The sequence below is a fragment of the Sorex fumeus genome, unplaced genomic scaffold (assembly GCF_029834395.1).
Source record: "Sorex fumeus unplaced genomic scaffold, SorFum_2.1 ptg000039l, whole genome shotgun sequence".
In the NCBI taxonomy this organism is placed as follows: domain Eukaryota; kingdom Metazoa; phylum Chordata; class Mammalia; order Eulipotyphla; family Soricidae; genus Sorex; species Sorex fumeus.
This window is the reverse complement of record NW_026606096.1, coordinates 29,102,953-29,117,831: the sequence shown is the minus strand read 5'-3', so window position 1 is coordinate 29,117,831 and position 14,879 is coordinate 29,102,953. Positions and strand designations below refer to the sequence as shown.

Below are 14,879 nucleotides of genomic sequence, written 5' to 3'. Positions count from 1 at the left end.
GAAAATGAATAAGCATGAACTTCACACATTCACTCACTTGTTTAATCAGCAAATATTTAATAAGCAAAAACAATAAATGTGGACTTGTGCCAGATGAGAGAGTTTAAGGATCATTTGATAATTTTTTTTAAAAAAATAAGATTCATTATCCTCAAGGACCTCAAAACCAAATGAGAAAAACAGATAAAGAGACAATTATCATTTATGCAAAACATCTCTCTGGGGCACATTGGAGGGATACTTGAAGAAAAAACTTCTTGGAAGACAGTAACAAGCAAATTGAGTCAAAGAGTTAACAGATGTTAACCAGAAAAATAAGAAAAAGAAAAGTATTCTTTCTAAGGGAATAGCATGAGCAAAGCCAAATAAGTAAGAAACAATTGGTATCCACTAAAGCTAAGTGTTTCCAGAATTCTGAGAGAGTATAAAGCAAGAAAAGAGCCAACGAGAGGCTCCAGAAACATATATGGCAGGTCATGGAAAATCATCTGAGGACTTTGATTTTTGTTACTAAGTGTGAGTTTTTCCTAGTTGACCATGTAATAGCTTTTTGTACCAGGCATCAGAGAGAGCTCTGCTGTATTCCCACCCCTAAATCAGACTTGAGAAAAGCTCTGAAGTCTCTGGCAGTTGGTAGAGAACCTTTCTACAATTATTGAGAGAGGTGGGAACTGATGGTGAAATTGGCGTTGGAAAATTGTTTGCCTAAAATGCTCTTACTAGGAACTTTATAAATCACAGTGCCTTAATAAAAGAATTTTATAAATAACGCAAAAGTAGCTCTGACATATAAGAGAGACAATAAATGAGTAAGGAAAGAAAGAAAAATGGAAGGAAACAAGAGTTTCAAAGCACATAAAGCACAATTAACTATTACAAACGGAACAAGAAGATATCGGTGTTCAGGATAGAGGTAAGAGTCCTGGTGCCAGGGAATGGGGAAAGATTGTATGACTGTTTCAGTACAGCCGACACCACCTCAGTCTGGACTGATAAACACAACCCCCACTCAATCCACTGCCCTACCATGAGCCCACATGGGAAATGTGTTCATTTCTAGGCACAATCTACATATTATGGAAAAAAAACAATATGGTACAATAATGATAAAACTAGCCGTATCTGACACAGTTGATAACAAGCACCAAAGATAAAAAAAGAACAGATAAAATATAAAATAGAAATATAAAAATAGAAACAGAAAAATAGGAACAGAAAATACTATGAAATATGTAGAAACTTTTTTTAAACACTCTTAAATACCAATACAGTGGAAGGATTTTCTGAGAAGGTAACATGGTAGCAAAGATAGGAGACAAACATTAGATAGACACATTAAGAGAATTTTAGGCAAGAAAAGTAGCAAACAAAAAAAGACTGAGGTAAATACTTTGGTATGACTGGAACTACTAGTACGGCATTTAGATAAATGAAGAGTTATATATGTAGATCAGATGACTGAGCACATTAAAATATTTTAAGGTGGAATTAAGAACCTAGACAAACTTACAGATATAAAAATAGCTCATCTTTTACAAAAGAACTGGGTGCATGAAACAGAACAAAGATCCTTTCATAATAGTATTACAAACCACTGTGCCTAAAAAAGAGAGTATGTGCATACACGCATTCAAGACATATATGTGTGTGTATGTGTGTGTGTGTGTGTGTATATATATATATATATATATATATATATAGAGAGAGAGAGAGAGAGAGAGAGAAAGACTGCCATAGAGGCAGCTGGGGGTGGGGTGGTGGGGTGGTGGAGGGAAACAGGGGACATTGGTGGCAGGAAAAGTATGCTGGTGAAATGATGGGTGTTGGAACATTGTATGACTGAACTCAATCATAAACAACTTTGTAAATCTCATGGTGATTCAATTAAAAAAATTTTTAATTAAAAAAAAAAGGAAAGCCTCAGCAAATGTGGTGCTGGGAAAACCATATTTAGTCATATGCCCCCGGCCCCTTCACTCACACACACAAATCCCTACTTTATGCCAAACACAAAAGTTAATTCTATATAAATTATTTTTTTAAAAAGACACTGGGATTAAATTAATCTGTAGCACAGTCCTCCCGTTGTTCATCGATTTGCTCGAGCGGGCCCAGTAAAGTCTCCATTGTGAGCCTTTGTTGTTACTGTGTTTGGTATATTCAATATGTCATGGGGAACTTGCCAGGCTTTGCCGTGCAGACGAGATACTTTTGGTAGCTTGCCGGGTTCTCCGAGAGGGGCAGAGGAATTGAACTCAGGTTGGCCATGTTAGCTGCGTGCAAGGCAAACGCCCTACCTGCTGTGCTATCACTCCAGCCCGTCAGTAGTATATAAAGAAACAAAACAAAGGAATATACAGTATCCAAATTTGAGAAAAAAGCACCTTGAACATACATAACTCAAAGTATGTATTTTGCAGTATTAGAAAATTCTTGTAGATGCATATACAGCAATATAACATAGGTATACATTACTAGTTTGAAGAAATAAAATGTAAAAATCACATGACTATACTATTATTTAAGAGTTTATAGCACAGCGGTAGGGCATTTGCCTTACAAGTGGCCAACATGGCCGACCCGAGTTTGATTCCTCCGCCCCGCTCGGAGAGCCCGGCAAGCTACCGAGAGTATCTCGCCCTCACGGCAGAGCCTGGCAAGCTACCCGTGACATATTCGATATGCCAAACACAGTAACAACAAGTCTCATGATGGAGATGTTACTGGGCCCGCTCAAGCAAATCGATGAACAACGGGAGGACCGACCGTGACCGACCTATCCATGTTTAATGCATTAATGTACAAATATTTTAGTACACTCCGTTCTTAAGCTTATGAAAGAGCATATATTCTTAATATCACTGTATCCAAACTCACCTTCCTGTTTGAGTTTTTTGGGGACTTCAGGGGGCTTACTTAGCTATGCTCAGGACTTATTCCTTGCTCTACATTCAGTTACTCCTGGCAGGGGCCATATGGAATACAGGGGATTGATCATATGCAATACAAATGCGCAACCCATTGTACTCACTTCCCTGCCCCCCAACAAATCTCACTATTGACTATGAACAGATCTTAAAAATTCATTGGGACCAGAACAATAGTACAGGGATTAGGGTACTTGCCTTGCATATGGCCAACCCGTGTTCCATCCCTGGCATCCCTTATGGGACCCTGACCCACACAAGGGAGTGATCCCTTAGTGCAGAGCTAGGAGTAAGCCCTGAACTCAGTCGCATGTGGACCCCAAAAGAGCAGCAACAAAAAAAATCCATCAATGAAAGTGAAAATAGCTCTAATTACCGATATTACTACCTATGGTAATTTAAATAATAAAAATATGTTTTATCTAAAAAATCCACAACAGGAAGGAGGGTGGTACCGACTCATTCTTCACGCCCTACTGAGGTCATGAGTTGCCCCCCACAAGCGGCTCTCTGGCACGGCCATGGCTCCAGACGCAAAAGGACTTAGTCCAGAGCTCAGCAGCTTACAGAAGAAAAGTGAATGGACCATGCGTTAAACTAAGGTGCCAAGCCTCCCCAAGAGGGAAAGGGTGTTGCTCCCTTCCACCTTTTTCCCCCCTGGTGACGGAGCAACTGCATTCTCATGGGAAGGGTGGTGGTACCGGCACGCCCTTCACACCCTACCGAGGTCATGAGCTACCCCCACGAGTGGCTCTCTGGCACAGCCATAACACCAGACATACAGAAACCAATCTCGTAATTAGCTGGCTCTTTGCAGAAGTCCAAAATCGTGGCTGCGTGACATTATATGATTCTCATAACCAGCTATAGAAAATAAAATATTTCACAATGCCTTTTCAGCAATTCTGATTGTTTGGGGGGAAATTCTAAACAATAATGGTGCATCTTTTGTCGAAATAATGAATATAATCAATGTAGAGAAGAGTTAAGTAGAAATCATCTGCCTCACAGGCATTTGGAGGGGTGGGAGGGGGGTATACTGGGGTTCTTGGTGGTGAAAAATGAGTACTGGTGAAGGGAAAGGTGTTTGATCATTGTATGACTGAGACTTAAACCTGAAAGCTTAGTAACTTTTCCCACAGTGATTCAATAAATAAATATAAAAAGAAAAAAAAAAGAAAAAAAATTAAGGTGGAGTTCATGCCCAATTCAATCAGCTAATCAGTGGCTGAATAAATAGTAGTACTCCTACAAAAAAAATTACTTACTAATATACTCTGGATTTTTTTTATCACAAATCACAAATCATCCTGTTATTTGTCGACTGCCTCGAGCAGGCCCCAGTATCCTTTATCCTAGCCCTAAGGTTATATTCAAGGCTCTTTAGGAGAATGAGACCCATCATTGTTACTGGTATTTGGCATATTGGGTACACCACGAGGAGTTTGCCAGACTCTGCCGTGTGGACAGGCTACATTTGGTAGCCTGCCAGTTTGCCCAAAGTAGAAATGAGATAATAATAAGATTTTTTTATATTTTTTTATATTTCACAATATGATAGGATAAATGAAACTAAGGTTATGAACTAGTGATGTGAGTGAGGCAAAGATATACATGTAGATGACTTTATCACATAAAGTTCGTGTTTATTATTTAAATTATTTTGTAAGCTGTACTTCTTTTTCTTTAGAAAAAAAATCCACGACAATAAATCAAATATTTAAGAACAAAACACTTGGGATTGGAAAGATATTACAGTGGATATGGTGCTTGACTTGCATGCAGCTGACCCAGGTTCTATCCTCATCACTGCATATGGTACCCCAAGTACCACCATGAGTGATCCCTGAACACAGAGCCAAGAGTAATCCCTGAATACAGCCTGGTGTTGCCCCAAAACTAATCAAACCAAACAAGAACCCCACTGAATTCCATGTATTGTTAGTAGAGACTGAGAAGAAAAACTGAAAGTGGAAAAAAAATTCTACACATTTAAAAGAATGACAAACATCAGACATCTTAATAGCTGTGTCAAAGCTTTCACTCTTACACATCACAGTTACACAACTATTTTGTTCTAAAAATGCTAAACCCTGTTTTGGGAGCAGGGCAGGGGTTGTAGCCTATAATAGTAGTGTTCACATGTATTCCTGGCTTTGTGCTCAGAGGTCACTCCTCACAGTGCTTGGAGTGCTGGGGATCATTCCAGTGTTAACTGCATATAAGGTAAGTTCCTTACTCCCATAGTCTCTCTCTGGCTCTCTAAATCTTATTTCTTAATCACACTGGAATGCCCCCATATTAAATACATAGCTAGAACATTCTGACATATAATCAACAATTATAAATTAATATATTTAAATGTTTACACTTCATTGTACACATCTACTTCATTCATTAATTCAGTTCAGTGCTGGGCTGAGGCTCTATCATTATAAGAAGGGTGAGAAGATTTTCTCATACTTATTATACCTGATAGTGTGGGTGACTTTCTATTCTCAAAATATCTTTGCACAGGAAAATTTCTTTTACATAGTAAAAGAAGATAATGCAAACTAACAAAAATATAAATGAAGTTTTCCAAATGATTTATGTGATTTTCACAACACTTGTTTTCACCGTAGTACTGTAGCACTGTCCTTCCACTGTTCATCAATTTTCTCGAGCAGGCACCAGTAACGTCTCCATTCTGAGACTCGCTGTTACTGTTTTTGGCATATCAAATACATCATGGTAGCTTGCCAGGCTTTGCCGTGTGGGCGGAATACTCTCGATAGATTGCCAGGCTCTCCCACCAAAGGTAAAAAAGGCCCCTCCCGTTGATCGTCGATTTGCTCGAGCGGGCCCAGTAACGTCTCCATTGGAGACTTTGTTGTTACTGTGTCTGGCATATCGAATACTCTCGGTAGCTTGCGGGGCTCTCCGAGAGGGGCGGAGGAATCGAACTCGGGTCGGCCATGTTGGCCGCTTGTAAGGCGAACGCCCTACCCGCTGTGCTATCGCTCCAGCCCCAAAAGCAAGCGGCTGGTTTGGAGATGCCGGGGATTGAACCCGGGACCTCACACATGCGAAGCGCGTGCTCTACCACTGAGCTACATCCCCCAGCCAGGGCGGAGAATTGAACCCGGGTTGCAAGGCAAACGCCCTACCCGCTATGCTATCACTAAAAAAAAAAAAAAAAAAATTAAGTTGAGTTGTGCCATTTACCTTTAAACTCCCAATATTTGGGAAAGTGGCTAACTAAATTTTAAATAAGGAAAATTAATTTATCTCAATAAAAAACTGATTTTTCAGTTCTAATCTCAAATATGCACTGAACTATGCAGATTGTTTCTTTTCCTATATCTCATTTAGCTTACTAGTTTTACTATTAATATGGTATAAGAATGCATAGTCTGTTATAGCAATTTCCTTAGTGACGGAGTAGTAAGTACTTTCTATTTCAATTATGTGCTAAATTTATAAAAGATATGACACATATCCTAAGCCAATGGTTTAATTCAAAATATGATAGCTTCAAAAAGTCACTGAAATCAGTGAAATTACCATGTAAGAGAATACCACCAAGAAAGTCCATACATTTTCACTTCCAGGGAAAATAAATGAAAGTATACCATAAAAAACAAAAGAGTGTATATTACACTTAATAGAAAACATTACTTCTAAAGTAGATAAAGTTACTATCTAAGATGAAATAGAAGGAAAATCATAGCAAGGTAGATGTTTAAATACCTTATGGTTTCATTTTACACTTCTTATATCTGGGTGAAGTCTTAAAAGTAATTCAAAAGGAAAATGAAAGTATTTTACTCAGAAGATAGAGTCCATATGTTCTTCAATCTGGAAACCCATTGGGAAAAAGATTTCAGTTTTTAAAAACTGAATTTTGACAATTGAAAGCTGATGTGGCTTTTCTTTTCTTTTTCCATGAAGATTTGATCATTCTCAGGGGGAAAGAAATAGATTTTTATAAAGTATAGCAAGCTTTAACACCTGTTTAACTGCAAATTACTTAATAAAATTTATTGAATCGTCAGAATCTCACAATGAAGATTTGTAATAAACACTTCTCTCTAAGTGTTAGTTATTTTTATAAGCCTAACACAAGAAATTATACTTACATATTCAGGTCTGCTTATATTTCAATTTCTATATATGATAACTATCTCAATAACTACTTGTTATTACGGTAGATAATCAAGCATAGCTTCATTATTTTTATTGTAAGATTGTAAAAGTAGGTTTAAATTACTCATAAATTTGAAGTACCATTAGGCTCTATGATCGATAGTAGGTTCTATTTTCTTTCATTTTTATGAACCTTCAGCATTTATGGAACAATACATAAAGTCTGGCAACTAATACCACCAAAAGATAAGTATGTATTTAAAAAATTTTAATCATCCTTCCCTAGATCAAATAAAGTTGAGAAATTCAAAGTTGGGGGGGGACAGAGAGGAAAGAGAGAGAGAGAGAGAGAGAGAGAGAGAGAGAGAGAGAGAGAATAGAGTAGTTAAGGTGCTTGCTTTGCATGAGGCCAATCACAGTTCAACCTCTGATCACAGTCAAGAATGATCCTGAGCACAGGGCCAGGAGTAGCCCCTGAGCACAGCTGGAAGGAATCCAAACCCAACCACCCCCAAGAAAATAGTTTAAATAATTCTGCTTTCAAAACTAAGGTAGAAAATGGACAAAAGTTTTTTAATGGTGTTTCAATCTTATATAATACAGCACTAGTTAAATAAATTAAGCTCTACGAATACTGCATGATTCCTAATCAAATATAATTTAAATTCTGAAAGTGTTTTTAAATTTTAAAATAAATTTTACATTGTATACGTATAATATGAAAAGTGATTTGCTAAGATATTCTGACATTTATGCTTAATATCAACAATTAAGTACACTGGTGGTGGGATGGGTGATGGAACATTGTATGACTAAAACCCAATCATGAAGAGCTTTGTAACTGTGTATGTATCTCACCATGATTCAGTTAAAAAAAAATCTACATTAACAATAGGGATCATCACTCCTGGCCGGGTTCAAGGGACCATATGGGGTGCCAGAGATCAAACTCAGGCTGGCTAATTGCAAGGCAAGTGCCATACAAGCTGTCCTCTCATCCCAGCTCTCGGCATACACCATTTTTTAAAAAGCTTAATATCACATAGTAATAGTACAGAAAAAAAAAAGATGGTGATTGAAAATAGTTTCAGATATTTCTCCACATAGGGAGACAGCCCATCTATGTACTAGATTTGATTTCATAATTAATTATCTGTTAGCTTTAGCCTAAACCCATTTCCCTCTATTATAGAGGGAATGACTTTAATCATTTATCTACCATCTTCGGAATGTTATAATTTTGTTATTCTACAGACACTAAAGTAGTGTACCGCACACACTTATCTATGTGTTGTCCAAAATCTTAATCCAAATGGAGAAATCTTGAAACAACAATGAAGGGGTTGGTATAGTTTTCTGCAACTATTAAATAACAACTTCAATACTAATTATGATACCTCAATAAAAAGAAAAACAGAACCTAACTCCAGTTACTCAGAAATCTCAAATAACAGTATTTAACAAAAAGAAATAAATGGAATTAATTCTATTACTACCTTACCACATTGCTCTTGTGAATACAGAGACCATAAAGCAATAAAGCTCAGCTGTGTCAAGCTTTTGCTGAGAGACGGCCAAAGCCTTTGATCAATGTACATAAGGTCTAGCACAGAGACCGCTAGAAGAAAATCAGAACTTTGGGTTGATTCTTTCTTTTTCTTTGTCACCTATGACTGGAGGACACACTGAACTAAGAATTAAAGGAAAAGGAAACTTCGATAAACATCCAGAGGAGTAGGAAGAAGGAGGCTTTTTCCCTTAATGCCCTGGCTAGGAGGCACCTGAAGTTGAGCATGCAAGGTTAGATTTAAGAAAGTCAGCACATACACCATGAAGAGAGTACAGGCTTCAAGACGCTTGCACACCACAGTGGAAAGTGGAAAACCATGGAAAAGAGTGCAGTGCCATATGAGAAATGCATTCAAATTCCCAGAAAAGGTTTTTAATACCATATGAGCTACTTGTTTTCCCTACTATCTTCTTTTGAGTCAAGCAAAGTTACAACAGATGTAAGTGGCAAAAGCAACCAGCGGGGAGGCAGTAACTGGATAACTACCGTCTTCAACTTCAAGTGACTAATTAAAAAAGAAGAAAATTCAAACCTTTAAAGCTTCTAGGTTAAAAAAAAAAAAGTCAAATTCATTTTATGTCAAATGAACACAAAAACTAATTTTACAATCTAACCTAATGAAATGACATGCTACTACAAAAAATTAATCATAATTCAGTTATGCACTTTTTTCCTCTAATCTAATTATAAAAAACCACTCAAATGGACGAGCTTCATCCCTCTTCTTTCTTTCCTCCAGGTGTGCTCAGGCAGCCAGAGAGGATGCACATTATTTGCTGACCTGGCCAGATGGTTCAGTGCTGGCTCCTGTAACACGTCATTGGTCAGGTCAGCTATGCTGAGGTCTACCAGAAACAGCCCAGCAATGCTCAAGAGCCCCAAGACACACCTGGTGGTATTTGGGGATGGAAGCAGGGACGAACTCAGGGCCATTTGGATGCAAGGCAGGCACTTGTGCGCTACTGCCATGGCTCATTTTCTATTTTCTTGGATCTGAAGAAGCTGTGAAGCTGAATCTAATGCAATTCTTCTGAGTCCTGTTGCCATCTGAAACAGGAACTAAACTGATTTATAAGCCTGTCCAAGAATTCTTTTAGAAGCGATATAATCAGATCATTTAAAACTGGTACATACAGGGGCAGAAGAGACAGTACAGCACTTAAGGTGCTTGTCTGGCATGAGGCCACTTGACTGGTTTGATTCTCCAGCAACACGTGATCCCCTGAGAACTGAGACAGGAGCAGTCCCCAAGCACTGCATGCTGTGACACCCCCAAAAACTAAACCAAACGAGGCCTGTTTAAATATCTCACATTTAAACATATTCATTAAGTAAAAGATAAATCGCAAATCCAACCTCCCAAGGTTATGAAGTTTGCAGAACTCATATGAAAAGCCAAATGTTCCATAAAATGAAATTTTCTGTTTATGCATAGCAGTATATTTAGGAACAATGAAAAGAAAAGTGAGTTTTGAATAGCTTAATCTTTCCTGGGTTAGGGGCTTGAAGGTGAAAAAAGGGGTCACACCCAGATGTGCTCAGGGATTGCTCCTAGCTGGCAGGGCTCAGGATACCATGCTATGCTGGGGATCAAAATAAGGTCTCTGGAACAAAAGAATTGGGCACTAGACCACTGAGCTATCCAAAGACCCAACAGTTCATTCTGGAATAAATATCTTAAGAGCATTTTATACATGTTTATCAGGGAAAAAGTTAATTTTAATATGAAATATTTTTAAATGAAAATCTAAAATGACACTCAGACTTTAAGATAGCTATTTAGTAGCACACACAACATTTTCCTGTTATAAATGGTATAAAAATAAAAGATGACTTCCATGTAAAGAATTTTCATCTAAATCAATACCAACTTAAAGAAAATAATGGTATTGGACTCTAGAAATTAAATATACATATGAAGAAGTATTTATAAAAGACAGCAACTTTTAACAAATCAAAATTCATTTGTTTCTGCTTAAACACTTAGAATGGGATTACTATTAAAAAGTTCAGTAAATGAGAATGCACATTTCTTTAAATAAAATGCTGTCTTTTAAAACAGATAATGGTTTTAAACTGTTTTAAACATTAGTTCATTTCTTCTAAAACCCGAACTAGCAAAAGTGATGTTTATTTAAATATCATTTCACATTTATTAGAACATAATTATTATCAAATGTTTCAATCATGTAGCTTTATAAAAATATTAAAATATGTTGATCTTACATTAACCATAGAAAAACAATGTCTAAAAAATACTAGAGCATATTTCTAAGTATTTAATTTCTATTTCTAGATAACAACAAAGTCATAGACTTTAAAAGAAATAACACTACCTGGAATGTCTTTCTGATCTATTATTAGAAAGAAAGGAAGATTCTAAAAAGAATTTAAAAAATATTTTTTCCTCTAATTCAACCATCTTTAAAATCAGTGTTTTAAGGTCCAGTATCACTTGCAATACAGTAGTAAGGATGTGATACTATAGTAAATTCTTATTTTTTATTGAAGAAAAAATAATGAGGATTAAGGTCTATTTGCTTTTTTCATCATTTTAGGCATTTTTTTTTTGCTTTCATCAATTTCAGTCTGCCATAAATCAAAAGTATTCTTTTAATCCCAGTAGTAGACAAAATAATGCAATTTACACTTAAATATGCTCAAGGAAAAAAATTAACATTCTTTATCATTTCCCAACAGAGACAGTTAATACTCTAAGGCCACATTAATAGAATCTTTCTGCCATTGTAGAAAGTTTGATAGCACTCCTATTTCAATGTCTGAATTTTTCTCCTTTTTTTGACAAAGACAAATGATTGCCATCAATCAAGATCCAATCGGGTATACAGAGAGTCAGGCAAATGCATCACTCTTTACTGGTTTTCTTGTTATTTGAGCAGGCTTAGCTCCATATTATTTTATAGAATGATCAAAAAACCAGCCATAAGATAGATCATTCACACCCACTGTAAAATTAACTTTCATGAATAATGAGAGTTTTAAACCTCAGATAATGTATATGTTATACCAAGATATTACTCAGTTCATTTCTGGCTGGAGATTATGTAAATGATACTATATGACCTTTATCATTATAACAGGACATGCAAAACACATATTATTTCATACATCATTTGAAAGCAAGTCAGTTTTAAAAGGAAAAACAGCCATTTATAATATTCAGAGTGTTAAAGTTTTAAAAGACATAAAAGTACTAATCATTTTTGGATCCTCCATCTTTTAACCTGTTACTTTTAATAAAAATATCAACGGAAAATAAAGCCAACTCTTTTCTTTATTTTTAGTTGAGTTACTGTTAATGTAATTTTATAAGGTCATATCATGTGAAATGATTAACACTACATTTGTTATTTGAATTTATTTTAGTAGCTATCAATGCACTGTGATCAACATAGGTGTTCTTAGCTGAGGTTTATGTGTACTGCATTCTGACACCAATCTCACCAACAGTAATTGACTTTCTTCCACCATAAATGGGTAACAGGTATTGGGACGTCCTTGTGTCATTCTACTCAGTCTTAAAAAGTGTAAGAAAATGTTACTGAAATGGGAAAGAAAAAGTTCTAATACTGTTCTTTTAAAATTACACAATTCTGAATGTAAGTGAAAAAGTCCCACCAAGCATAAAATATGTCTTGGCAGGTATATTAAAAATTTGTATGCCCAATTCCTTTCTAATTTTTCTCTAACCTTGATTATCTCCTCTCCTTAACCTCCGTATGAATCAAGTCTACCACTAAGCAAGATCTACTTTGTCATTTGGTTGTTGTTTCGCTTTGGTCAGGAAAGTGAGTCCAGCAGTGCTCAAGGACTATTACTAGCCTGATGATCAAGAAGCACTCCTAGCAGTGTCTGGGGAAACTATGAGGTACTAGGAATTGAACCTGGGATTTCCACATGCAAAACATGTACCCCAGCAAGCTAAGCATCTCTCTGAGTTACCTAAATTATTAGTAAGGCAAGATATCTTTCGTTTTATTATTGGAAGTATTTTTCTTCTTCAAATCCATAACCAAAAAGAGCTACCAGGAAAATCCATTTATTTTTAAGGGGGCCACATCCAATGGTGATCAGGAATGACTTCTGGGTCTGAGCTCAGGGATCATTCCTGATAGGGCTCAGAAAAACAAATATCCTGCTGGAGATCAAACAAGAGTCTGCCACACACAAGACAAGCATCTTATTCCTGTACTTTCTCGTGCTCCAGAATGACCAACTTAAAACCTGTTTGACACCAAAAGCAGATTCAAGACACTTCAACAGCACCCCATCCTCAGAGAAGTTTTCTCCAAAGGATACATGCAACTTACTTGGATGCAGGGAAAAAAAAGTACAACTTCTGCTTATAAATATTTGCAAGAAAGTAGAGCTTTACTGATGTTCAATATATAGCTTCATTCAATCTATTAGTCATCATTTCAATTTTAACACAATGAAACATAATTGAACCAAGGTTTACAGTTGACTAAGGCAGTTTTTCTTTTTTCTTTTTAGGACATACAATGGCAGGTGGGGCCTGCAGTTAGTCTGGCCCAGCCCTATCAGGTGGCTGCTACCAGTGATGCCTGGGGACTACAAGATGTCAGAGATCAAAACAGAGACTCCAGCAAGCAAAGCATGCACACAAGTCCTCTGAGCTATCTCCCCAGCCTAAAAATATAGACTACTTAATATACTTTGCAATAGAATCAAAAGGATTAAAGTATAATTGATAATGGCTCAATGTGATTATGATAATTGCATGTTTTTCTTATGAAAAGGTACTCATTCCTATTTTTTAACCTTTCTTTGACTATAATATACTAAACCACAGTAATTTTCCTTTTTATAGTACCATTTAGGAAAACAATGTATATATAAGACCCCTTTGATACAAAGGAGCATTTTACTTTATTTTTTGGTGTTTTTTTTGGGGGGGGGTTCGTTTTTGGACCACACATGAGATGTTTAGGGCTTATCTTTGTCTACTGGGGGGACTCTGGGAATCATATTTGATGCCTAGGAACAGCTGGAAGGCAGGTGCCCTAGCAATTGTACCACTCTAGGTCCACAAAGATGGCAATTTAAAATAGAGAAAAATTACTTTGAAAAAGTAACTATATTGAAACTACAACATATGGAAAGAGATATTTAGAAAATTTTTCATCGTTTCATGTTTTTGGAGGGGCTAAAAACTATATTTATGTTTCATCTATACAAACACTGAAATTTGAGGCAGAGCGACAGTACAGCAGGGAGAGGATTTGCCTTGCACGTGATCAAACCAGGTTCGATCTGAGGATCCCATATGGTCCCCCGAGCACTGCCAGGAGTAATTCCTGAGTGCAGAGACAGGAGTAATCCCAGAGCATCTCTGAGTGTGGCCCCAAAAGCAATAATTAAAAGAAAACACACTGAAATTTGTAACTATAACTAAAACAACTTAGAAATGGAAATCCCTAACAAAGGGTTTCAGTAGGGTTTATATCTGACAAAAATATCAAAAATAGAGGGCTGAGGAGACAGTTCACAGGTTTAGGTATCTGCCTTGCATGGTATTATCCCCAGTACCACAGATGGTCCTTCAACCACTGCCAGGAGTGATCTCAAAACCAAACAATAGTAAATCAATAATGTCTTTGAAGATGAAGAAAAGATTTTGTAATTAAGTTATAGAGGCATCATCTTTGGATTTATTCAGTCTTTTGGGTTTTTTGGGGGGGGGCGGGAACTGAGGGGTTATCTGAAAAAGTGTTGAATACGCCAAGGACATAATTCAATGATACTACGGCTGACAGTGCCATACTAGGGCTTGAGGATTCAGCACTAGTATAGGTATCCAAGGCTATAGAAATTCTCTATTGAGTAACTTGCCTTTTAATTAAAGGAATAAAGCAACATTTAGAAGGTGTCATTTTCATGAAAAGGTTATAAAAAACTGTGACTTGCCGCTTAGCAGCTGATTTTCTTACAGGCTTCAATGAAAAAAGCCATGTTGGAGAGGCAAAGGACAGAGGCCTCGATCCAAGAGCCTATCAAGAACTGAATTCTGACAACTGCTAAAGTGAGCTTGAAAGTCACTTGAAGTTTCAAATGAGATCCCAGTTTGGTGACATCTATTTACTATGTGTCTCATGACAGATGGTGATCCAGGGCCCCAGCTAAATAGTACCTACATCCTTGATTAATGAATGATAAAATATTAAGTGTATATTGTTTTAAACTGACTTTGAGATACTTTGTTAGACAGCAAT

General features: G+C 36.7%; 1 protein-coding gene and 1 non-coding gene across 3 annotated transcripts in view; both read right to left on the bottom strand.

Annotated features, from left to right (window-relative positions):
- The window catches only part of LRBA (LPS responsive beige-like anchor protein), a 600,455-nt gene that overhangs the window by 288,553 nt on the left and 297,023 nt on the right, over positions 1-14,879 (bottom strand). The window lies entirely within an intron of this gene.
- Positions 5,958-6,029, bottom strand: TRNAA-CGC (transfer RNA alanine (anticodon CGC)). Its single transcript has one exon. It is a non-coding gene; the product is annotated as a tRNA-Ala (tRNA).